At 33.3% G+C, this 26,140-nt stretch overlaps 1 long non-coding RNA gene across 1 annotated transcript; it reads left to right on the top strand.

The window, feature by feature from the left end:
• Nucleotides 1–23,846: 23,846 nt before the first annotated feature.
• On the top strand, nucleotides 23,847–24,989 carry LOC115995405. The gene is made up of 2 exons (XR_004093346.1): nucleotides 23,847–24,595; nucleotides 24,723–24,989. It is a non-coding gene; the product is annotated as an uncharacterized LOC115995405 (long non-coding RNA).
• Nucleotides 24,990–26,140: the final 1,151 nt, after the last annotated feature.

Here is a 26,140-nt window from a genome sequence, read left to right as displayed (position 1 = left end):
ATAAACTTGTGCCACAAGGAGATAATCTTCATCATTTTTGACAAACAAAATCCAGTCGACATATCCCCTTTTGAATCCTCTATCTAGGAGGTAATGTGTAAGCCGATCATACCAAACTCTAGGTGCTTGTTTTAAGCCATAAAAGGCTTTCTTCAATCTCAACACATGATCAGGAAAGTGAGGATCCTCAAATCCTTTTGGTTGCTCCACAAACACTTCTTAATTCAGGTATCCATTTAGAAATGCACATTTTACATCCATTTGATAGAGTTTTAAGTTCATAGTGCATGCAATGGACATGAGAATTCGAATAGACTCAAGTTTTGCCACAGGAGCAAAGGATTCATCAAAGTCTACTCCTTTTACTTGAGTGTATCCTTGAGCTACTAACCGAGATTTATTTCGTATTATCTCTCCATCTTCATCGGTTTTTTTTTTGAATATCCATTTCGTGCTTATGACATGAACATTTTCAGGCCTTGGAGCAAGTTCCCACACATCATTCCTCACAAACTGATTCAGCTCTTCATTCATTGACTCAACCCAATTCTCATCTTGAAGAGCCTCTTCTACCCTTTTTGGCTCAAATTGAGCAAGGTAGCAATGATATGTTACATGATTGGCGAAAAGGATGTTTCCTTTTCTGAGGCGAAGACCTTCATCTAGAGACCCTATGATGTTGCTTTTCGGATGGTTCTTAATTACTCTTGAAGATGGCTTCTTTAATGTGTAGACTTCATCACTCCGTGAGATGGGAGGATGGACTTCCAGAGGAGTAAGAGGACTTGATGTTCTAGACATCGATCTCGTTTCCATTCTTGGGTTCAAGGGAGTTGATTCTTTTTCTGGTGTAGATTCTTCAACTTCTATATCAAGAGCTTCGACCTCAACATCAGGTTCTTTGGTGCTCGGCCCTTCTCCATCATCAATCATCTCCACCTTAGATAAGGCATCATCAATCTTGACATTGATGGACTCCATCACTGTCTTCATTCTCTTGTTAAAAACTCTATACGCCCGACTCGTAGTAGAGTACCCAAGAAAAATACCTTTACCACTTCTTGCATCAAACTTCCCAAGATTGTCCCGATCATTTAGGATATAACACTTGCTTCCAAACACTCGGAAATACTTTACTTTAGGCTTCTTTCCATTCCGAATCTCATAGGCGGTCTTCTTTGTTCCAACTCGGAAAAATATTCTATTGCCAATGTGACATGAGGTGTTGACAGCTTCTCCCCAAAAATTTTGAGGTATTTGCTTGTTAAGTAACATGACTCTTGTCATTTCCTGAATCACCAGATTCTTTCTCTCTACCACTCCATTTTGTTGTGGAGTTTTGGGGGCTGAAAATTCCTTTTTGATTCCATTCTTTTCACAGAAAGACTTAAATCTTGCATTCTCAAATTCCCTCCCATGATTACTTCTTATCTTGGCAATAGGGACCCCTCTCTCGTTTTGTAGTTTCTTGCATAGAATTTCCAACCTTTCACATGCTTCTAATTTTTCTCTAAGAAATTCAACCCAAGTGTATCTTGAGTAATCATCCACAATGACCATGATGTACCTCTTTCCTCCTAGACTTTCAGTTCTAGTAGGCCCCATTAGATCAACATGAAGTAACTCTAAACACCGAGAAGTAGCAATCACATTCACCTTGTGATGACTTGCCTTTGTTTGCTTTCCCATTTGACATGCACCACAAATAGTCTTCTTCACCTTTCCAAACTTAGGAAGTCCCTCAACTGCTTCAAAATTGGACACTTTAGCTACTTGTTTGAAATTCGCATGCTCAAATCTGTGATGCCAAAGTTCCAACATGTCAACATGAGCACTTCTACACGAAATGGGTGCCGTAGGAACTACTCCATAGCAGTTGTCTGTAGTCCAATTTCCCTCCAAAACTTGAATCTCTTCTTCATTGATGATTAAGCATCCCTTCTTAGAGAATTGTACCAGGAAATCCTCATCACATATTTGAGTGATGCTTAGAAGATTTGCCTTTAGCCCTTTGATGTATAACACATCTTTCAACAAAGGTAATCCAGGTATCTCGATAGTCCCTTTACCGAGAACTTGAGCATGACTTCCATCACCAAAAGTCACATAGTCACCAACCTTTTCTTTAAGTGTCTTAAACAGTGACTTATCCCCTATCATATGACAAGAACAACCGCTGTCAAGATACCACAAGCATGAATTAAATACCTTCAATGAGGTATGCACAAATAAGCTCACATGAGACAAACATTCTTGATCTTTAAACAGAAAATTATCATCAGTTTTCATGCTTCTGTTAGATTGACCTTTCATTTTCAGACTCTTAATCATCTCACACAACATTCTATTCTTTCTTTTGTATTTCTTAATCAATGATTTAGATTCAGACATGCTACTGTGTAAGATGTGATTCTGATTTTCAAAATATTTCAGCATGTGAACAAATATCCTACCATGTTTCTTTGTTTTTAACAACTCTACGAGTTCATTGTTAAGACACCCTTCAAACATACTCATATAGTCATTTTCACAAACACTTAAACTACAATTCAGCATGGTATTTTCCATAATAGCATCCAAAGCAAAGGGGTCTAGGATCGCACTTAGGTAATTAAACCACAACAAGTGCACTTGCTCTGATACCAATTGAAAGTTCAAATAGTGTAAAAACACCCTTGAACGTTTAGACCCCCAATTTACAAATTAACCAATTCAAGCTTTATGTCAAGCAACTAGTGTGCGGAAAATGAACAAAAGCTATAAAACAGAATTGGAAAACTATCTAAGCCAAATTAAAATCACAACCCACAGCAGATAATAAAAGGCAAAGATAAAAGTGAAGGAAGATGCAAACACAAGGACAACACGCGATGTGTTATCAAAGAGGAAACTAAAGCCCTCAGCGTAAAATCTCTCTGTCGCCCTCCAAGCGGTAAACAATCCACTAGAAAATGTAGTTGGGATACATGGACAGCAATAAACCCTCCAAGCCTAATCTACCTAGTGCACCTAAGTCCTCCAAGCTTCTTGCTCCAACGAGGTTACGCTGAACCTTTTTCTTTTCTAGCTTCCCGGATTCCGCTACTTGACCATAGCATCAACCAATGTAGATTGGTTCTTTCCTAACTGCTTCCCAGAATACCAAACAGCCCTCTCAAAGTAATGAATATGGTGAGAACAAGGTTTTGGTAAAATGCCTCTCAAGGATTTGAAGAAATTCTTATGTAAAGATTGTAGATGAATCAATCTTGTTTTACTCTAGGGTTTCTCTCTCAAAACTCTCTCTGTAAGCTCTCTTTCTTTTGTGGGTATAAGGGGTATATATACTAGGGTGAAAGAGGAATGTGAAACATCAGGTTTTTCAAAACAGGGCTGGCTCGCGGCTTGGCCTCGCGACTTGACTGAGTCGCGAGATCCAGTCGCGAGATAACCGAATGGCCAGTTGTCCTATTTTGTCCTGTAGTGCTCCAGCTAGTATTGACGGTTCAACTTCTGGCATGCTTGGCACGTGTACTGCATCTGGCAGCTTTCAGCCGCGAGTCACCCGCGAGATCCAACCGCGAGTCTCTGTTTTCTTGCACACTCTTGAGCATTCAACACTCTATCTCACTCACTACCCTTACAACAAATCCACCTAAATACAGGGTTACTAAATACTGAAATACAAGCAAATTTGACACGGAATAAAGCCAACAAAATGGTTGATTAAATTCAACCTTACAAATTTCCATTATCCACCAACATCCTTCTAGTTGTATAATCCACGATGAGTAAAGTGATGACAATTGCATCATCATGTGGGTGGTGGATTCTTTCAGCATCCTCATCTGTGAACGTAATGGCTAGCTCATCTGTCCCTCTCATCCTTAGTGATCGTCCAGAGAGTTGGACGATTTGTACCACCTTGAGGTATGTCTTCTTTGAATTGGAAGACTGTCCCGTTGAAGTTCCTCCAATAATAACCCTTATTTCTCCAAGTGGAGGCCATGATGACTCTTCTACCTATCCTTTCAACTTCTCGTCTTTATGATCCCTTCCAACGAAATGCCTCAACTTTTCCTATCTGATAAGATTCTGTATTTGCTGTTTCAAATCATAGCACTCGTTCTTGTCATGCCCATGATCTCTATGGAAGCGGCAATATTTGTTTTTATTGCGCTAATTGGGATCTCCCTTCATCTTTTCTGGCCACTTCAAGGAGAGGTCATCCTTGATTTGCATAAGTACTTGATCAAGTGGATCATTCAAGGGTGTGTAGTGCTGACTCTTTCTTGAAGACGAACTTGCCTTCCTGTTGTCTCGATCCTTCTTTTCGCCTGTCCGGGCCTTCTTTGGATGAGGAATCTGTTTAGGATGGCGTGGGAGATCTACTTCCATTTGCTCGGCTTTGATCCTTTTCTTGGCAATGATTGCATCTTCTGCATTCATGAAGTTTTGGGCTGAATGGACGAGTTCAGCAATGGTTTGAGGCTCTTGCTCATAGAGCTTATGGATGAATAAATAGGAATTAACCCCATTATGGAAGGCTACCAATAACAGCTTTTTGTCCATCTCATCCACGGTGATGGATTCCCTGTTGAAGCGAGTAATGAAGGATCACAAACTTTCATTTTCCCCTTACTCTATGGCTAACAGGCTGGACAAGGAGCGCTTATGCCTTTGTCCTCCAATAAAATTGTTGACAACCAACTTACTTAATTCTTCGAAAGATCTCACAATGTTTGGAGGTATCTTGCTGAACCATACTCGTGCTGGTCCTTTAAGGATGGTAGGGAAGGCCTTACACATAATTTCGTCTAGAACCCCTTGAAGTTGCATCGTAGTCTTGAAAGTTGCGATATGATCACACGGGTCGTGCGTTCCATTATACGAGTCCAGGGAAGGCATCTTGAACTTGGAAGACAGGGGATGATTGTTGATGGAAGCCACAAAAGGGGAATCAATTCAATGAATTAAATCATCTACGAGATTTATCCTTCTTGTTAGGACATATGTGAGTCACTTGTTAGAAATATATGTCACAATTTTATGTAATTGGCTAATCCTTTGACAAAACGCCCTTTACTTGTAATTGGGTAGATCTAGGATGTGTTTAATGCTTCAAGAAACCTTGTTTGAAGTTCAAGTGTTAAAACTATGCAAGTCTGTCCAAGATTCAAGTGTAAAAAGTGTTGTTCATTAAAGCTCCATAGCTAGCCATCTATTGAGCCTTGAAGAGCTATTCTGGCCCGTGGCATGACAGCAGCTCGACAGATAGGGTGATTTTTTTGTGCTACCACATGTTTGCATGTTAATTTGATTAATTAATAAACTTGGCTAATTAATCAATTAATTTATCACAAGGGGTCAATTCTTTTTTGGCCTATCACTTCTAATGTTTTCCCTCATCTCGTCCATGGCCTTCCTCATTTGATCCATCTCCCTCTCCAAGTGTGGCACTCTTCGTGAAGTGGTACCCCTTGACTGGTTCTCATGCTTAGCATTTTCTCCTTCTCTAACTTCTTGACTTTGGGCTTGTCCTTCAACATATCTCTCATTACGCTGTCTCCTTAGAGTAATCTCCCTGGTCAACTCTTGGTTTTGACGGGTTAATTCTGCCACGGTGGTTGCCATGGACTGCACTTTTTGTATGGAAGGCGGTTGCATAACAGGTGTTGACTAGCGATCACGGTTAAGACGACTAGAAGCATTCCCACTCTCTTGATGGCCTGGACTAGTGGCAATTGATCTTGTCCGAACCATGTAGCCCTTTGTCAAAGAAAGATAATTTGCAATACGCAAACTTAATCTTTCTTACAAATGACGCCAACTAATGAAGCACAGAAAATTAGGGGGCTGAATACTCTGGGCTTCAATGGGCTAATGATGACTTGAAAAACCTGGAAAAAAAAAAAAAAAAAAATCAATGGCGACCAGGATAACCAACCAAGAACCCTTTGATGCTTAAGTTAGTTTTTTCTAGAACTTAGGAATTCCAAATTTTAGGGATAGTGGAAACCTACTTCGATTTGATGTGGATGAGTCCTTATATAGAAAGCCTTGGAGCGGTTACTTGTTTAATAACTTCCCCAATATTTGTGGAAGTTAGTAAGTTCAGACATAACTTCCACAACGGTATAGAAGTTAGGATTTTCAATCTTATCTTCTATAACTGCCATTGGAAGTTAAGCACTTATTAGGAAGTTATGGCGATAAATAAGGACCTTGTTTGCATTTCAAGGTTCCACGTGGTCCGAATCTTAAACTTGTGTAGGTAAATCCATTACTGGAAATTTCTCAAGTGTTGGAAGATCGTCTAGGTGCTTTCCTCATGGATGGCCCTTACGTCCACGGACGACCTTCTGCTTATGGATGATCTTCTTGAATGGTTGGCCCTTGCCTTTTGGACGACTCTTATGGACGAGTTAGAGATGGTTCAATTTCTTAGTTTCCCATCAGAATCTATTGATGCATTGCCATGCAATTATGGGTATGGTAATGTGTTATTCTTTCTTCTTGCCATTTGTTGAATTGGGTGGTGGAAATGGCACCAACTTTGAGCTGTTGCTGAAATTTTTAGATAAGGCCTTGGGGGCTTCAGAGGCAGAGGAATAAAGAGAATGAAGAAGAGAGGCAATAGATTGGACAATCCAATCAAGCATCATTGTTTTAACTAACCTCCTCTTTGCTGGAATTACAGTACTCCCATTCTTTGGTGTGAACCGTGGCTTTGTCTTGGCTCTACTCATCCCATTCTGATCATCTGAGTTCATCACCAACACCTTCTCTGGCTTTGTCATGAGCCTCTTGGCCCTGACTATTCCTTCACTTTGGTTCAGCTCCGTAAGTAACCTTCTTCTTAAAAGAGTCCTAAAAGGAACAGTGTGTAAACTCTTTCCCTCTTTTCCTCTATCCTTCTCTTACCCTTAACTACTGCGCTTTTATGTTCCAATCGTTAGAATCTGTAGCTTTTCTGAGTTTTTGAGAATGAATATTGGGGACCTTTAAATGGAAGGAAAAAGAGGGTGATATGTGCAGAATTCAAATTAGCTTGGAAGCGAGCAAACAGTATCAAGATTTTAAGGTGGATAGGTGGGCCAAACTAAATTTTTACAATTTATTCGATCTCTATGGAATATCTGCCTTAATTTCTGCCTTAATTTTTACCTTCGGATAATGGCAGATTATATTATAATGTTAAATTCCTACTTGCCGATTTTTGTTTTACATTGTATGTTTTACTGTGATATATAATTAAAAACAAAATTTGTTTTACACCTACTATGTTTTTATAACTTGAAAACATGATTTTAAATCACATTTTTAGTTACAAATCATAGACTGTGTAAACAAGTTTTCTGTTAAATTATCGATTCTCTTAAAATTTTAAATTATTAGAAAATGATAAATTTAATCATCAAACCAGAAAAGGGATGGAAAATAGAGTAATATGTGCAGAGATTCAAGAGCTTGGGAGCAGAGTCAACAGACAGTATCAAGATTATAACGTTGATCGGGCCTAGGTGGGCCAGAGGAAATTTTTTCGATTTTTGGATCTTTATGCTACTGTATTGAGGCAAATAAATATGCAGTGACGCAAGATTTAGCCGGAATGCCTACCTTAATAGTTAATAATCGCAGCTTGACTTTTTACCTTCAAATGTTTAGGAGGTTTCCCCTGCCGGCAATATAGGCTAATTGTTGCTAGTAGGGATGCTACAATTCTACCATGGTTTACACCCACCGATAGCAATATGCTACATCAGCTTTTCACAAATGTTCTCTCTGAAAAGAAAAATGCTTTTCACAAATGTAAAAATAGGACTTGCCATGCACAATCATTCACTCCATAGAACCACCAAACCTCAGCCCGTTGGAGATGCCACCAAAATCCGTCGAAGTATGGAAAAGAACTTTTCTTTTTTGGGTCACTGGCACTTGGCTTTACGTCGTCAACACTTGGGTTTGCTTGAGAGCTTGCATAGTGTAAGATTGAAGAGAATCCAACAACAAAAATGGCCAAAGACAAAGGCTTGAGAACCATCAAACAAAAAGCAGCGTCTCCAATAGATTTTGGTGATGCCTCTTGCAGGTTGAGGGTGTAAACTATGGATTATTTATCACATTCTTATTGGATTTAAACTCTACAAACTAATATGTTACCAATTATAAGAAATAATTCAAACACTCGTTATTTTATTGAGCTCACACCAATCACATTCAATGACACATCAATTTGTAGCTATATATAATAAAACTTGTAGTACTTTTAGTATTTTTCTTCTTCTTGTAATCAGTGATACATCAATTTGTAATATGATTTGTTCAAAAAAAAATATTTTTAGTATCACTAGCATCAGTGCCTCTAAAACGTCACCACTTGAATGCGAGTGCAACACTTGACCATGCGAAGATTTTGTGTACATCATCGATTTAATGATCATGAAATAACTTTCATTGCCTGCTGTTACTTTGGACTTTAATCTTATGGCATCTCTAGTACATGAACGACTTGCCTTGGAGTTGGGTCTGCTAAATCCCGTCAAAGAAAAATACACCCCGCGTGGTGGGAACAATCTCTGTGCCATACTCACAATTTCTAACTTTATAGTACATGTTTGCTACACAACGAAAAGAACTTGCAGCCGAAATCATTTTTCTAAGCGTGTCGTCATGACTCCCAGCGGTTTTAAACAAACCAGACTGAAAAAAGGTCGAGATTGATCCGCTTGAATAAGCGAAAGGAGCCAAGTTTCTTGACAAATTTGTAACCTATAAATATTTTTTTATTTAAAAATATATGAATATTTGTCCTATAATGATTGCTCCTTAAACAATTCAACCAATTAGGTACTCTGATTCGTGATCTTTTTATCTGATACTTAAAATTGCCTTCTTATTGGTAAGGGTGTGCATGAGTTGTGTTGGGTCAAGTTTAGGGGTTTTTCAATCTAACCTATCATGATGAGTTAAAAAAAAAAAATATATATATATATATATATATATCCAACTCAACACAGGAGTCCAACCCAACCCTTGTGGATCTCTGGGTTGGACTTTTTTTAATTACAATTATTATTATTAAATTGAGCATTAGAACAACACCATCACATATAAAAGAAAATTTATAACCAAATAATTCTAAGTATAATACCAAATCAACACAAACTATATGTGGAGAGTTTGAGTTTTATTTAGAAAAATGGGCAAAAAAGTAAATTAAAAAAATCGTATAATATATTTTTAAATATATATTAAATATAGGTGGGGTGATTCAGTTAGACAGATTTGTGAATCTTATGATTTGAACCCAACCCGATCTACTGTAAATAAAATAAAATAAAAAAATCACAACCCAACTCAACCTACCAACCGCTAAAATCCGATTTAATCCAGTTGGTTGAGTTGGATTGAGATACTTATTTGTAGTATTCCTCGTACAAAAGACAACAATGGTCGATTTTATAATTATATGGCTAGTGGTAGGTTGTCATGTACGCAGCTAATTGAATGTGATGTACAAAATTTGAAAAGCAATATAGCATGACATACTCACGTACCTGGATTCGTAGGGCAAAAGGCACAACACAATTTTTGTTTTTTGTTTTTTTGTTTAGATAAAAGGCACAACAATTGACAGCGCACGTACATAAACATCAATGTCCCTGCCCTAACTTTCTGATTCTATGCCTATCCTCAACAACCCTATTGGTTATTTTTTTTCCATAACGATAATTAATTACTTGCTTATAAGACCTCCTATGTTAAAGACACATGGAAACTAACGTTAAAGAGTAAGGGATCGATATTGAACTCAATACTCAATAGTAGAGTGGGCAGATTATTTCATTATTTGCCAGCATTTCTAATGAGCGTGGCTTCTAGTCAATGTAAAATTGTCAAATATAGAATCTACGTTATATCATGGACAGAGATAAAATTTTATTTGTGATCTTGTAATACATCAGAAGAATTTTTTTTTTTTTTTTTTTTAAACATAATAAAGTAGTAAAATAGCTGTGAAGGAACTAAGTCAGGGGTTCTACTATCCATGATTTGAAGCACTGGATATTGTAGTCCACTTTGGTACCAGCAGTCTCACTATCTAAAAGATTCACATAAGATTATGTGATCTGGCAACAAATTCACGCGTAGTTTACCATTGGACCACCTTTGACTATCACAACAAATTCTAGTTGGATTTTTTCTTGTAAATTATTCTTCTCAACAAAAATTGTAAATTATTCTTGGAGAGGTAGGAACAGAGCCAAGTTTCTTCTGGGGGGCCAAAGCATCAAAATTTTTAACAATATTAAATTAATATATGAAAAAAATAAAACTAACATCTATACAATATTAACAAAATATAAATAAAAGAAAATTTATAAAATAATGGTTACTTATAGCTTATTACATTTCTAATCAATTAGTCTTTTAAATCACAACAATTATGAAAGAATCCACTAAGTTTAATTGCATAATTAATATCATAACAATTTTCCTTTCAATGTATAAAATATATCAAAGAATCCACTAGAAAATGTTATTTTGAAGCCGAGTTTGACTTTTGACACTATTCTTGACTTAAAATACTTATTTATTGAGTGTAGTACAACTATTTTATAAAGGAAATAGTATCCATCAGATTTTTTTTTTTTTTTTTTTTGAGAGAATATCAACCAGAAAGTGCTTAACTCATATTTAACATTATTGTATGTCCAATATTATTCTTACTAGAAAAACTAATTAGTGTTGACTAGTTTTCTTTTAAAAAAAAAAACAGGATGACAAAAAAATAAGAAGTAATCAAACAATCCTTAAGGTGGAACCAAGCGGTATGATATCACTCAAAATTGAAATTCCTAAACTTTTAACTTAAATTTAGGTCTCAAACATCAATTAAGCAAACTATAATACCAAACATATATAGGTTAAGTGACTCCTCCCCCTATATAATTTTGGTCAAACCTTTAATTTGAAAGGGTTATATTTCAATTGAATCCATATATGGGCCACAACTTTAAATACAAACCACATATAGGTCAAGTGATGACCATTTAAATTTTACAAGATAAAGCTTATTAATTGATGTGATAATGAATATAATTAGTAGACTTTTAATTTTAACCACCACAAAAAATTAATATTTAAATTTTATTTTTATATAGTAAATTTCATATTATTCTTAGCATCACTCTTTCTTTTTTAGAATCAATTTGGGGTACCAAATATTAACTTTTTGTATTTACTTTCAAATATATATATATATTAAAAGAAATTCCAGGGAGACCTTGGTCTACAAACAACTACGTCCTTGTGAATAGGAACATAAAAAATAAATGAAAATTACCTCAAACATTAAAAGTGTAATTTTCAATACTGTCAAGTATTATCATATTCTTAATTATTATTTCTTTTTAATGACATGTAATATAATTGAAGTTGATAAATATTATAATACTAAATGTTTGAAATGCACTGTACATGACATCGTTTAATTACCACCAAAAGGAGGAGCGGAAGACAAAGAAAAGATCAAAAGAGGCTTGAAATCGTTTCAGAAGACCAGTGCAACATTATATTTGGAAATATGTTACTCTTGTAACTTGCTATTTGATGAATTGGGAGGTGGAAGTGGCACCAACTTTGAGCTGCCGCTGGACTTTTCAGATAGGGCGGCCTTGGGGGCTTTAGAGGCAGAGGAACAAAGAGAACGGAGAAGAGACGCAATAGATTTGACAATCGAATCAAGCATCATTGTTTTAACTAACCTCCTCTTTGCTGGAATTACAGTACTCCCCCTCTTTGGTGTGAACCTTGACTCTGTCTTGGCTCGTATCGCCTTCTGATCATCTGAGTTCATCTCCACCACCTTCTCTGGCTTTGTCATGGGCCTCTTGGCTTTGACTATCCCCTCACTTTGGTTCAGCTCCATCACCTTCTATACCTCCCTAGTTTTTCTCTACCTACCCAGTCTTAAAAAGAATTGTGTGTACTGTGTAAACCTCTCTCTCTTGCTCTCAAGTAGTTGTTGGAATCCTTTTTTCTGAGTATTTAAGATCAAATGTAGAGAGCAGTAAATGGAAGGAGAAAAAAGGTGTGTAAAGAATTTTTTTTAATAGATTCTATAGGATTTGAAATCTTTGCTTCTACACTTAATAATTACTACTTTTTATCAGCCAACCAACCTAAATCTCTTATTCTAGGACAAAAATATTATAGCAGTTAACTAATATACAAGATGTAGATAGAGGTATTTTTGTTTTTATTTTTTTGTTGAGAATCTATGGAGATTCAAAGTATCATGGGAGCAGACAATATCAAGATTTGAATGTGGATCAGGTCTAGCTAGGTGGGTCGGTCAAATATAAATTCTGCGATTGCATGGACCTATTGACAGTTGTATATCCCTTGTCACTAGTACTACATCTACATTGCTGGTGACTGGTGAGGTTAAGTAAGGAATGGGCAAGTTTTAGTGAAAAGGAATATCTGCCTTAATATTCTCAGCTTGACTTTTTACCTTCAAATGGTTATGAGGTTCCTCTAGTTGGCAATATTTTTCATAATTTTTCTGCGCAGTAAAACTCAGTAGCTTGTTACTTATAAACTGTCATCTAAGAGCATCCGTAACAGATGTTCCAAAAATTATGTCATTTTACCATATCAAATGCATATTTTATTATTTTACCATATCATTTTACAACATCTCATTTATCAGATGTTTTATAATTCAATTTTATACATTAAAATAATATTTGCTATACATTAAAATAATATTTACTACTCATCAACACAATAAACAAACAACAAATAATATACCACATATCTTCCGTACCGTGGCAAATTTGCCAAGGTACTGTTCAATGTTGTAAAAAAAAAAAACAATATCCCACATCTACTAAATGGACTAAAATTGGGTTTGGTGTGGGATATGTGCCAAATATTTAGCATTTGGCACATATCCCACATCTAGTGTGGGTGCTCTTAGGGGATCAGCTTTTAAAAATGACAAGCTTTTACGTATAGAATAGAATTTTAACCAATATTGTCCGATTCAATTGCTCTTTATCACCATGTCAAGACACTAATTAGTTTTTTGTAAGAGTCTATACGGAAGTTGAACCTCAAATCTCTTGTTTGACCATAAAAGACTATATACCAACTGAACTAAATGAAAGCCACAAAAAAAGAGAAGTTTTCAATTCAACGCTTGAACAGAAAATTACTCTGTTTTCAACAGCTTATTACTTTAATAGTTGCAGTTCTGTCCAATTCCTCTGAATCTAACAAGATAAATAAAGTTGAAAACATTTAAAAGTAAAATAAATTAAAGTTTGTTTAAGCTTTCGCATTATTGCAGTTTACTGAATAATTTCTCCTCTAGTAGCTACTTGCAAAATGCTTACTATCCACATCCTCATTATTTGACCAACTCTACAACAATTCTATATAACTTCATGTCTGCACAAAAAAATAATAATAATAATAATAAAACTTATATATTTCTTCTATCCATTTATATTTGATCTAAGAATCACTCAACCTCAAGAGCAGCATAAAGACTCACCGAGACTTTTATTTTATTATTTTTTTCGGTATATTTCTTTGACTAGAAATTGTTCTAACAAGCGTATCTGGTTTTGCAGTGATATCTATAAAATAAAAATGCTCATGGGAAATTTTCTTCAAGAATTTGATAGATCTAATGGTTACGTACTGTTCTTTATCTCGTTACCTATGGTGGCTTATCTGAGGAAATTAAAACAGAGAAAAAATGATAATTTGTGGATTAATTGGAAGTAATCTGGGCCTCCTCAAGAGATAATTTTTGGATGATAATGTTGTTGATTTTATTCAATTTCATAGGGAGATTTACAAAAAGAAAAATGTTAAAAATACTAAAAATTTTGCTCCAAATTGAGGTCACAATAAAATGATTGGTAACATTTACAAATGAAAATTAAGCAAAAGAACTCCTGAGACTCTGCTAGAATCTGCCAAATAACAAACTAACGTTAACAAACTCAATAACTTCAGCCTTCATGTTAGATACTGGTGGTCCCATTGCACCCTTGACCTTTGCTCCACGCAACAACGTCCCCTTCCCCTAACAAGTTGTCTGTGGTTTTTAACCATTACGAAACCAAGTGTTTAAGGACCTGTTTGGTAGAATAATTTAGTAACATGTTTTTAGTTTTTAAATAATATTATTAATATTTTTATGTACTTTTTCATCCACATGTATTTCAAAAAAATACAAACAACATTACTCAAATTCTTCTACCAAACACGTAGTAAATTGTCATCTTTTATAAAGTCCAGTTCTAATACAAAAAAATTTAAAAAAGAAATTAATTAAAAATAAATAAAATCGTAGGTGTAATTTGTCATTTGCCACATGAGGAAAATTCTGAAACTTTTTCTTTTTTAGAACTTACTTAAAAAACAAAAAGACCGTAGAAATGCAACAGTGTGAAAGGAAAAGATGGGCAATGTTTTCCTAGATTTCATATCCGCGGTGCTCGACATCCGCAACAATCATTAAATTATTGATTAGAATCTTCTCAGCATTACCCAATGGCTGTTCCAGAACCAGAGTGGACATGGAAAAATGAAGCAAAGAATTATCCATTTCATAATTGTCATTAGTTAGAGGTCCCACGTGACATGAGTAATGAGTGAGAGTTACCACTGAAACCTTCTACTTTTGAATCCTTCCAACCGGAAAGCAAAGACATTTCATAGAGTATCACCATCTAATAGATACATAAGAGATTTAGATAGATCCTACGATAAAAATTGATTTAATTCTCTTTCAGACAAACTATATTTCAGACAATTACGACTCAGATACTAGTCATTGTCATGTTAGATTTTGTCCCCTAAGCTGGATTCCCTCAATATCTCGCTTGTACGTGCCCAGTGAATTTATAGTTTTATGCGTTGAACATTTCATCTTGGGTGCAGCAAAGTACCAGAAGTACGTTCTTCTCAAAAATAAAAAATAAATCAATTAATAAAAAGAAATCCTATAAGTCAGTCAAGCTCATAGGAATAAGTGGGGTGTGGTCGGCTGTGATATCACACGTGAGCCACCCTTTTTGGTTTCTCAAAAAAAAAAAGAAAAAGCTCATAGGAATAAGTTTGTGAGAAATTATAAAAATAAAAAGTTAACGGATGGCTTAAAAATATTGGTTTATAAAATTATTTTTTAAAATTTTGTTATGAAAAAAAAAACAAAACTAATTTTTTAATAGCATCCAGTTAAAATAGTAATAAATACCCTAAAGGCATCCAGGTAAAATATCCTCAAAGTGAGTCACACTAATTAAATTTAAGGTAAGACACTCTCAATAAGATTTGTTGAATTTTGAACAAAGAATTACCATTGATTCAAACCAATATATAGTTATGATAAGAGTATTACAATTCATTCAAATTGAAGTTGTAAGGACTCAAAAGTTTGGGGTCCAAACCCACTTAGAATAGTGAGGCTTGTATCACCAAATTAGGCTCAAACAGATAGAATTTATAAAGAGAGTGGGAAAAAAAGTCCGGGTTCAAGTCCGTAGATTCAAGTAAGAAGGAATAAGTTAGAAGCAAAAATCAAGTAGTATTAATGTTTTCCTTAAGCCAGCCCAAGTATAAAATTCTTACACAAGATTATGCACTCTCCTTTCTCTCTTTTTCCCTACTGTTCTTGTTCTAATATCTTTTTCTTGATTGTTTCTTGGTCCCTTCATCTGGAAGTTCTCTTCCTTTATATACTCCTATGCTTCCTACATCCTAACTCTCCATTTGCATCCTTCTAGGTTCTTCCTAGGACACTTGTCCCATTAAACTCCTGTTGAAGGTGGGAGAATGAATTGCTTAGCTATGAATCCACTATTCAAATGTCATTTTCTCATTAATACAGCTGATAAAGCTATTAACATTCATTTAATGCGGAGGTAGTAGGTAGCCTTTCACACGAAACTTCTTTCAAATACCTTGACCTTCTCCTTGAATGCCAATTTCTCCACTCGGGCTTCTAGGAGATATTTAGTCCCTTCCCACCTTCTTCGTGGGCAATCTCACTCCTCTAGTTTAAGGTGCTTTCACCTAATGAACGAATAATGGTCATAACATTCTTAGTCTTCCACGGTCCTCGCGTCCCCATAGAAGCAATTTTGTATAAGTATCATACAAAAATATTTAATGCCTGTATTATATTTTTTAATAGAAAAAGACATGCATTCTTTAGGGTAGTTGAGTCTTTTTATTTTTAGAAAAAAGTTGAGACTTATATGATAAAAAAAAATTTTAATTACATACATATATATTATGTAGTATACTGCTCGTATTTTACTAAAGATAATGTTTTCTCAAAACCCGCCGTTCAAATAATCGTCTATATATAATTCAATCATGTGACTTTAGTCATCCAACTTATTACCAAGTCACAGCTATGAATATCAAATAAGTTAAGTTATAAAAAATATACATGGATGTTTATTTGCATTGGTTACATAATAAACAGAATTAACTTTCGTCCATGCTAATATACATAAAAAACAGTTGTTTTACTGACATAATTTTTGTCATAATTTATTGAAGTGGTGTGAGTGGTAAATAATCACTTTTATATGGATCTATTTTTTTTTTTCACTATTCACCATTAACTACTTCAATAAATTGTTGTAAACGTTATAAGGAAAGTTGTATTTCTGAATTTTCTCTATTAAAAAAACTAGGTTCTCTTACCTACCATGCATTTTTATTTATTCCTGTTATAACGCCAGGGGAAAGCACGAGTTTAATCCTACAGCCTCTAAATCAAAATAGGGTTCAGGTTCATTCAACTGGTGCCATTATCCTGATGCATGCACTGACAATTTGGACAACTAGAATTATATTCATTCCCCTTTGGCTTAGCTGGAACTTGGAAATGAAAGGGCAAGACTGAGTGAGTCTTTCTTTCCAGTAATACAATACATGTTACGATTTCTTTTGACATGATGTGCCGCAATTTTTGGTCAATACTAGACTTTTGCTAGCCGATATTTTTAGGTTTTTTTTAGGTTTCACACATCCCAAGCTAAGATATTTCCATGTTGCACCAACCGGTTTGTATTGTTTCTATCACATCTTTCCTAATCATATCAAACAGTATTCATTTTCTGTCTCCTTAAGGTGTAATTGTCACAATTCCATCATATTCCTATTTATTGTAATATGAAAAATAAAATTTACCAGGATATAAATGAAATCTCTTTTTCATTGTTTCTTTGCTGAAAGTATACTTCAAAAACTGAAAGTATATATTAGCACACTTTTAGCAAAATGTTTCTAATAAAAAATAAAATGAGTTATTCTTAAATAGACACTAAGCAAGTATGTGTTGGAGTTATTTTTGTTCCTTACCACTTGTCCACAAAAAAAATTGATACATTCATATTGATGGAAGTAGACATTTTGATTGTTTTAGGTTCCGAAATCAAAAGGAGCTCAAAATTGTTTGATCAGAAAAATGTCAAAATCACATTAAATTTTAAATTAAAAAAAAAAAAATCAAGATTTTTACTCTAGGTTTAAGTGTCAATCAATATGGAACTCTAGCTCTAAGTTCCAATTAGCACTCAATCCCCCAAAGTGTCATCAGCACTTGCCTCTTTGACTGCAAATTTTATACCGTTTTGCGATTTCTCTAATTTTAAAACTTTATCCTATCAAGATTTGACTTGTTATTCCAAAAACTCAAGCCTTGGAAAGTTTGAGTCTCACTCAAACTCATCAATTAACGAAGGCTTTATCCCTCTTTATAAATAAAGTAGGGGTGTAAAATTCAAAGCATGCAATATTCCTTTATTCAGCACATGAATGAACCCTTAATTGCTTGAATTCTTTACTCTCCAAGCCTTAAATCATCCAAAATATCTTCCCAATTTATTCTAAACACAAAAATTTCTAGATAGGATTATCCATCCAAACCTAAACCGATCATCAAGTCTTGTGCATGCAAGTGGTATTTCTCGACCTTTTAGTTGTTTCATCTCTGATTACTACTTTTAATCAATTGAATCATGTTTGTCTTCGATGATATGGGTTAAATTAGAGTTAAACATGATGGATTTTGGATTTAGCATTTAAATCTTCACATGTGGTTTATATGCTCAAAACTTTTTTTTTTTTTTTAATACAAAAACCCTAGATGTATTGTTTTTTATGTGAAGAACATGCCTATTTTGACATGTTCAAATGAATGGATTGCATGACACGATGGGAGCCACCATACTCTAGAAGATCAATTGTACTAGGCAAGGTGGGTCCTATTATCTAACACCTTCACTAATTTAGCCTTTGATACACTTAAATCAATGGTTGTTAAACTAGGTCTTATGTTGTAATATTCATTTTTCGGAATTTAACTATAAAATTACAAGCTATGTAATTTTTATACTGTATCTAGGAATCAAGCTTTGTAATTATTATTATTTTTTCTATCAAATGTTTAAATTATATTATTTAATTGATGAAAATGTGTTTTTCATTATGGATTTTGTATTTTTTTTTATAATAATTAATATAAGTGGTTATTCCAAATATGCAAGTATGCAACTCTCAATTTAATTTAAGGGGTCAAATATCGTCAATCAGACCATGCATTTTGAGAGGTAATAAACACAACCTCACCTGATAACATGAGCTTGGTCAAAAACAAAACTAACTTGAGGTGTTGGTATCTCACATTTATTCAATTAATTTAGCTTATTTTCAATTTAAAATATATATATTAAAATTTTAAAAAAAAAAAAAAAAAAAAAAAAAAAAAACCTTCTAGTTGCAATTGTATGTCCAACTTATTTTTTAAGTTCCAAGGGTCGTAGTTCTAGGTCAAGCCCAGTTGAATTAGATTTGCCTAGATTAAGCCGTTTGGACCTATTGGTTCAAAACTGATGGGGATTTTCCTCTTCCAATTGCCCCTAGCTTTTGCTATGCCAAGCTGAGTGAAGCTTGTTGGTTTTCTTGGAAAAAGTTTCCCTACCCCAGTAGTTGGAAAATGAAAATCCCTTCTTTTCCAATGAGACCCTATACTTGGCCAGGTTCACTTAAGTTGTGATGGGTCGTGATTGCTATGGCTTGATTTGGGAAATTGTTGAGACCACAGAAAATGACACAATTTTGTGACACAACTTGCTACGTGGCAAGTTGTAATTGGTGAAGATGTGTCTCCACATGGCTCACAAACACTCCTTCACTAGTCACAATTCGCCACATGGCAAGTTGTAGTACAAAGTTGTGCCATTTTTTGTAGTCCTAGCACAACTCCTTGATTTGTAGGGATCCAACATCTTATCCTCATCATCTGATAAATAAAATGAAATTAAAAAAAAAAAATAAAGCTTCTTGTCAAAATAATAATAATAATAATAATAATAATAATAATAATCATCTACTAATTCTTTATAATAAAAGTGGCTATATATATTGTTATACAGACACAACAAATTTTACAATATTTTCACAATTATTGACGTGTCAATTTCTTACAAGTCAAAATAAAATAATAAAATATAAGACTGTGACTAACCATAACTGAAAATAAATGTTTTGAAAAAGTGTTACAACACTTATTATTATCACAATATTTTTACAATTGTTGAGATTTCAGTTTCTTACAAATTAAATAAAAAAATGCTAAAGTTCACAACATTTTAACATTAATTTCTATCGTGCCTAAATTTTTTTTTTTTCCCGATAATCGATTTGTTTTTTTTTTTTTAAATATTTATGTAAGCTGGCATATATATTGTTATACCGACACAACAAATTTCACAATATTTTTACAAATATTGAAGTATCAATTTCTTACAAGTCGAAATAAAATAATAAAATACGAGATTGTGACTAACCACAACTGAAAATAAATGTTTTGTGAATAAAAATGTTTTAAAAATAACAATAAAAATGTTATTAGTTTAAAACCAATAATAATTTGTCATTTAGAATTTGTTCTAAAAATGTTATGAATGTAGCATTTCTCTCAAATAAAATAAAAAGAAGCCTATTCAAATCCTAAAAATGAAGATATTGTGAAAATATTGTGATATTTTGTTGTATTTTTAGACTTCTTTTTTAATATAATCAATTTAAATGAGCTAAAATTTACAATTTCACACACAAAATTTATATTAATTTTCTTATTAATGGGGCAGCACGTGCCTTGCTGCGTGCAGCCAATGCTAGTAAATCTTTATATTATAAAAGCCCGAATGCCGCTACAGTGCTTTGGTACTGTGCACTGAGAGTGTTTGTACTGTGCAAGCACTGTAGCGGCAACAGTGCTTTGGTGAGGCACTTTTTTTTTTTTTCAGTCTTCCGTTTGTATTTTTTTTCCTTTTATATATATTATTGTATTGACACAACAAATTTCACAATATTTTCACAATTATTGAGGTGTCAATTTCTTATAAGTTAAAATAAAATAATAAAATATAAAACTGTGACCAACCACAACTGAAAATAAGTGTTTTGTGAAAAGCGACAATGTCGTTACAGTTTGCACTGTTCATCTATAGTGTTATTTTGGTGAGCCACTTTGTCTTTGTTTTTTAAGTTTTGAACAGTAGCTACAATTCCAAATGGCATTATAGCTATAGTAGCTACAATTCCAAATTGCATTATAGCTATAGTAGCTACAATTTTTTATTTATTTATTTTTTTTAGTCTTCTGTTTGTACTTTTTTTTCCTTTTATATATATTGTTATACTGATACAACAAATTTCACAATATTTTCACAATTATTGAGATGTCAATTTCATTTTGCTGCTTTAGTGTTTTAGCACTGTTCATTTACAGTGCCATTTTGGTGAGCCATTTTGTCTTTTTTTTTTTTTTTTTAAGTTTTGAACAGTAGCTACAGTACCAAGCGGCACTGTAGCTACGGTAGTAACAATTTTTTTTTTTTTTTTCCAGTCTTCCGTTTGTACTTTTTTTTCCCTTTTATATATATTATTATACTGACACAACAAATTTCATAATATTTTCACAGATGTCAATTTCTTATAAGTCAAAATAAAATAATAAAATATGAAACTTTAACCAACCACAACTGAAAATAAATCTATATATATAAAAGCACGAATGCACTAAATCACTGTAGTTACAGTGCTTTGGTTTTGTGAGCCAATTTTTTTTTCCTAAGGTTTGAATAGTAACTGCAATGCCAAGTGGCACTGTAGCTACAATAGCTATATATATATATATATATTTTTTTTTTTTTTCCTTTTAAATATTTATGTAAGTAGGTATATATATTGTTATATTGACACAACAAATTTCATAATATTTTCACAATTATTAACGTGCACGAATACTCTAAAGCACTGTAGTTACAGTGCTTTGGTTTCATGAGCCACTTTTTTTTCCCCAAGTTTTGAACAGTAACTACAGTGCCAAGTGGCATTGTAGCTACAGTAGCTACATTTTTTTTTTTTTTTTTCAGTAATAGGTAGTTTTTTTTTTTTTTTTTTTTCTTTTAAATATTTATGTAGGCTAATATATATATTATTATACTGATGCAAAAAATTTCACAATTATTGACGTGCCAATTTCTTACAAGTCAAAATAAAATAATAAAATATGAGACTGACCAATCACAACTAAAAATAAATGTTTTGAGAAAATGTTACAACACTTATTGTGCAGTGTTTTTGGTTTATTCAACTGGCACGGTAGCCAAAATAAAATAATAAAATATGAGACTGACCAATCACAACTAAAAATAAATGTTTTGAGAAAATGTTACAACACTTATTGTGCAGTGTTTTTGGTTTATTCAACTGGCACGGTAGCTACCGTGCCTAAAGTTTTTTTTTTTTTTAGTAATTGGTTTTTTTTTTTTAATAATTATGTAAGCTGGTATATATATTGTTATACTGACACAATAAATTTCACAATATTTTCACAATTATTAACGTGTCAATTTCTTACAAGTCGAAATAAAATAATAAAATATGAGACTGTGACCAATCACAATTAAAAATAAATATTTTGAGAAAATGTTACAACAGTTATTGTGCAGTGCTTTTGGTTTATTCAACTGGCACGATAGCTACAGTGCCTAATTTTTTATTTTTTTATTTATTTTTTTCAGTAATCGGCTTTTTTTTTAAAAAAATATTTATGTAAGCTGGTCTATATATTGTTATATTGACACAACAAATTTCACAATTATTGATGTGTCAATTTTTTACAAGTCGAAATAAAATAATAAAATATGAGACTGTGACCAGCCACAACTAAAAATAAATGTTTTGAGAAAATATTACAACACTTATCGTGCAGTACTTTTGGTTTATTCAACTGGCATGGTAGGCCTAAAGTTTTTTTTTTTTTTTTTTTTAATTTTAGTAATCGGTTGTGTTTTTTTTTTCTTTTTTTAAATATTTATGTAAGCTGGTATATATATTGTTATACTGACACAACAAATTTTACAATATTTTCACAATTATTGACGTGTCAATTTCTTACAAGCCGAAATAAAATAATAAAATATGAGACTGTGACTAACCACAACTAAAAATAAATATTTTGAGAAAATGTTACAATACTATTGTGTAGTGTTTTTGGTTTATTCAACTAGCACGGTAGCTACAGTGCCTAAAGTTTTTTTTTTTTTCAATAATCGGTTTGTGTTTTTTTTTTTTTTAAATATTTATGTAAACTGGTACATATATTGTTATACTGACACAACAAATTTCAAAATTATTGACGTGTCAATTTCTTACAAGTCAAAATAAAATAATAAAATATGAGACTATAACCAACCACAACTAAAAATAAATTTTTTGAGAAAATGTTACAGCTCTTATTATTATCACAATATTTTTACAATTTTTGAGATCTTAGTTTCTTATACATCAAATAAAAAAAATGCTAAGTCCACAACATTTTAACATTAATTTATACAGTGCCTAAAGTTTTTTTTTTTTAAAATTTATGTAAGCTAGCATATTTATTAACTATATAAAAAGAGCCAAAGGCTTATGAATAGTATTTTTTTGGTTTATTCAATTAGTGAGGTGCACTTTTTCTTTTCTTTTTTCTTTTTCTTTCCCCTTCAAGTATGCCAGTTGGTTTGAGCTTTGTTTTTGTTTTTTTTTTTTGTTTTTAAGATCTTTATATATTTACTTTGTACTTGCAATGCAAGTTTACATTGTAAATACACAAAAGTTGTTAATATTATACACATTTGCACAAAAAATGGTAAATATTGTACAAAGTTTGTAAATGTGTACAAAATTTGCCAATTTTTTTGTGTCCATAATATAAATTTACATTGTAATTAAGTACAATGTATACATAGAGATATTATGAAAATGTTTTAACACATGTGTCAGTTCCTTATGAATCAAAATAAAATAAAATAAAATAATAAAATATTATATCGAGATCTAGCACAACTAAAAATGTCGTGACATTTTGTTATTATTACAATATATTTACAACTATTAAGGTGTAAGTTATAGGTCAAAATAAAATAATAAAATATTAGACTAGGATTTGTCACAGTCTTATACAATTGAGATTAACTTTTTATAACATAATTATCAAAATTCTTAAAATTAATATCTCTTTTGATTAATATAAATCTTTTTGTATTTTAAAAATCAAATAATTTATATTTATATTTTGTGATATAAATAAAATCTAAAATTAATCTTAATTACTATTTTTTTTTCCATGGCTAACACGTGCCTTACACGTGCTGCCTTGACTAGTATATATAAAAAGAGTAAATACGCTTATCTACAGTAATTTTGGTTTATTCAAGCGTTGTGCCAAAATGACATGTTTCGGTGAGAAACTTTAAACGGTGCGTTTTGCTGAGAGCAATTTTTTTCAACACACTGAGGCGATGAGGGAGAGAGAAAGGAGCAGAGAGTCAGTGAGAGAGAGAGAGACTAGGGAAATCACGTTGTGTTACAGACTTTCTCTGTTAAGGGAAAAAGTTGATTTCTTTCTCATATTCTTTTGCTTATTTGATTGAATTTTTGGATTTTTATGAGTTTTTCCTTGTTGGTTGCTTTGCTTGCAGTGTTGGATCATGAAGATTTTGGGTTTGTGGACACAAATGGAGGAAGAGAAGGACGCTCTTTGGGGCTTATAAGAGTCTGTCAGAGTGATTTCCAAGCTCAAGTCGGTCTTCTATAATCTTTTTCATTCTCAAAATCTAAATTTCTGACTTTATCTGTGTTTGAAATGGCTGTGTAAAAGTCAATTTCTTTTTGGGTTTGTCTCATATTTTACATACCCAGTTGAGTTTGGCCTTGTGGGTCTTCTTTATTTGGATAAATTTCCTGTTTGTTGATATGAATTCCCCAAAGTTTGTTAGGATGGCTTCTACCGGTCAAATTCGGCTTCTACATGACTTGTGCTTTCAGATTGAGAGATGAGGGATTAAGAAGATAAATTTAGGATTTAGAGCAACTACAAAGTAACTTTATTCGTGTTGTACGTCTCACAATCTTGATTTGAGTTTCTAGATTACAGCACAGGTGCAGCAAATTCAAGCACACAAAGAAGAAGGATATATAGCTTCATCATTAGCTTAAAGGAGCAAATGATTTTGTGAGTATATAATAATTTCATTTGCTATGAATAACAATAAAAGTGAATAACTTCATTTCAATAGATTCATTACTATATTGCAAAAGCGAATTTAACTTACGTTCATTTTGGAATTTTGGTGATGCAGAGCACATATTGATAAAGGGCATTATTGAAAATTGAGGGTCAAGTGATATACAAATAATTTGCATTTTATATTTTCATATATCTCTGCAATGATATATTGCTTTGTCATGTATTTTTATTTGTCTCATATAGCCTCTCATCATCGGAAGGTTGGGTTGTCATAACATGCTTAGCTCTTATGTTTTAGCGTAAAGCACCGTTAGGAGCATTCAACTTCTGTTTTGATTTACATTATAAGGATTCTATACACAACCCCGTAGGAGATGTGCATGTACTGACCAAAAATGAAGGGAAAAAAGGGAGGGAGTAATAAATGATTGATACAGACTCATATTTAAGGATATGAAGGCATCCTTATTGCCAAAAATGGGAAAGATGATTAGAGCAAAGAAGGAATATACATTAAGACAAGAAGCTTCGAGCAGAAATTAACTATGGACCAATACAGTAGTAGAAATTAACTATGTATGTCAGATAAATTTCCTCAGATGTGTTAGGATGGTTACAAGCTTCAAGAATACTATTGAAATTTGCTTCATTTCTCCTTAAATGACTCCTGGCCATGTGAGTTGTCAACTTGCATGCTACTTCAACATCATTTTGCTGCCACCTGATTCTTCAATGATTGTTGACATCTAGTTTGTCAATTGCTTCTTATTTAACACTTAGGTAACCACTTGTCAATTGCAAATTGTAAGGTTGAATTTAATCAACCATGTGTTGGCTTTATTTCATGACAAATTTGCTTATAATATAGCACTTAGAAACCTTGTATTTAGATGAGAATCATGTAAGGGTAGTGTGTGAGAGAGTGTAAAGAAATGCTCAACACAGTGCAGTGAAGCAGAGACTCGCGGTTAGGACTCACGGGTGGCTCGCGGCTTGCAAGCCGCCAAAAGTTGCTCATGTGCAGAGCATGCAGGGGAGCTGAACAGTCACGCCACTTGGAGCACTACATGACAAAAATCCAGACTGGCCATTAAGTTAGCTACTTGAACTCGTGACTCAATCAAGTCGCGAGGTCAAGTCGCCAGCCAGCCCTGTTTTTGGAAAAACTGACTCTTCGTATTCCATTCTCACACCAGTATAAATACCTCCCATTCCCACAAGATATGGGTGGCCATTCAGAAAGAAAAACCCTAAGAGAGGTTTCCTCAAAACACCCACCCAATTAGAGAGAGCTACCCATTCTTAGAGAGAAACCTTTGTAGTCTCTTCTCATTCCCTCTCTTATTGTCATACCTATTAAGAGGAGATTTCTATCCAAACACTACCCACACCAATTTAGAGTGTTGAGTGTTTTTGGAGTTTTGGGAAGTATTGGAAGATGCCAAGGATGGCGAATGCTACGGTTTAGTAGCGGAATCCGGTAAGTTAGAAAAGAAAAAGGTTCGGCGCAACCTCGTTGGAGCAAGAAGC

Source organism: Quercus lobata, chromosome 6 (genome assembly GCF_001633185.2).
Source record: "Quercus lobata isolate SW786 chromosome 6, ValleyOak3.0 Primary Assembly, whole genome shotgun sequence".
Lineage (NCBI taxonomy): Eukaryota > Viridiplantae > Streptophyta > Magnoliopsida > Fagales > Fagaceae > Quercus > Quercus lobata.
The sequence above is the reverse complement of the archived record's forward strand: the minus strand, read 5'-3'. Positions and strand labels throughout refer to the sequence as shown.